Here is a 2,075-nt window from a genome sequence, read left to right as displayed (position 1 = left end):
ATATATATATACGCCTCCACCGGGACTCAAACCTGAGACCATTCATATATATGTTGAACGTCATAACCACTTGACCACGAAAGTGAATTACACATGATTCAAGCTTTTGGTAGAACATGAGTTCCTTATTTAACGTATCTGACGTCACGATTTTGATATAGTACTAATATCGCACTTGAACAAACTAGTCAGGGATCTATAAAATACGTCCTCTTTTATGCATTATTTTTAGCTTGCTGGATCTCGAATGAGATACTTGTATATATAAGGTAATTTACAGTCGTGTGAAAAAAAAGCCAGAAACAGCAATGGAAATAATGCAATGAATATAAATAAAAACGTAATGCACAGAAGAGGAACCTGCCATAGAACAAAAGCTGAGCTCCACCTGGGCTCGAACCCGAGACCTTTCGCATACATGGCGAACGTCATAACCACTGACCACAAAGGCACTGTGGTGATTCAAGCGTTCGGTGAACCTCGGTTTCTTTATTTCTTTTAAAGTGTCTGATGACGTCAACGATTTTGACACGTTAAGCTAGTCTGGGATCTATTAGATAATAATGACTGACCTCTTTTCTGCATTATTTTCACCTTTCTGGATCAAGTGACATAAACATGGCAAAAAAACCCAAAACAGCAAAAGGAATAATGCGGTTCAACGAACCTCAGATATTCTATGATTCTTTTGAAAAAAAAAGTATACCTCAAGAAACATTTGGTCGTCATTGACAACAAACAACGATATATGATCATGGATAAATTAATTCCTTCATGGTATGACAATCTTGACTTGGCTACAAGAAGAATTTTTTTTAATGGTATCTAGGTACTGTCTCTTATACACATCTACTAATTACTAATTAGTCCTAAGTACCTGATTTATACACAATAAAGTAGTACAAAGTTCATCATTAAGTTAACTTGTTTTATATAGCACAGGTTACTGGATATTGTTTATCACTACATTGTAAATAGTATTTTAAGTTATTAAGTTAGTAATGGTATCATCATAACATAATGATCTGCGGATGCAGATGTCTATGTCGTTTGTATGTGACACGGACTTAGCGTCCCTTCTTAGGAAGCTTCTTTCCTTTTCTAATTGGCAAGAACAAAGACAAGACGTACCGAAAAATAGCAGCCGTGTCCATTTGAAAATCTACTGTAGCTACCGTTTTTCAGGGAAAGGTACGTTTAAGAAATGTTGTTATTACTATTTTATGTATGAAGTACTCTATAAATGAATTCTTTGCTATGTTGATAAATTATATAGGTAATTAGACTGGGTACTTATGGGTTGTATACTAGGCCTTTTTGTGTGTGTGTAATAGATAAGCATGGTGCTCCGATTGTACAACACGTGCAACGGACTAAACCATGACAGAGGTCATCGAACCAAGCCTAGGTTGACCATTGTAATGCTGTGTTGTTTTACAAGCTTTATAAATACTAGTATTGGTATGATAATACTCTTAAATAACCGTATTTGACATAATGACTCTCACTATGCGATGTTCTTTGATACTTAATTTACAGAAGAGATAGTCTTCTAACTTAAAGAGTGGGGAATTCTTTTGTATTTAACTTGTTAAGGATGAAGTAAGGACTATAATTATTAATACACGGTTATTGGTTAACTCACAATTTTTAATATAGTAGTTGCATGTTAATGATTATTAACGCAGAGGTTATACATTAGCAGTAGCTGTATATTGTATTTAGGAAATCACGAATACATTTGGTATTTTTTTATTGTCTCTGACAGGAGCTATAGCAGACAAAGAATTATGATACATGGTTATTATATGGTTCCTTGTGAAGCACTGTAATCCAAGATAAAGAGTTCCAAAAGTAATCCAAATCCAAGATAAAGAGTTCTTGTATTTAAGCTTATTATGTATTATCTTACTTTATTTAGCTGTGTTATTCATAATGATTCTTTAATTTTTATATTGTTTGTGAATTAAAATAATAATATGCTTCTAGCCTGAATCACAGGACTGATGTTGTTTATAGAGCATGTCTTAAACATGTATTATGGTCATAATGTTAGATTGCCGGGTTTTTAGCAC

The sequence above is a fragment of the Anneissia japonica genome, unplaced genomic scaffold (genome assembly GCF_011630105.1).
Source record: "Anneissia japonica isolate Jap-2015-1 unplaced genomic scaffold, ASM1163010v1 scaffold287850_len318503_cov185, whole genome shotgun sequence".
Taxonomy (NCBI): Eukaryota; Metazoa; Echinodermata; class Crinoidea; order Comatulida; family Comatulidae; genus Anneissia; species Anneissia japonica.
The sequence above is the reverse complement of the archived record's forward strand: the minus strand, read 5'-3'. Positions refer to the sequence as shown.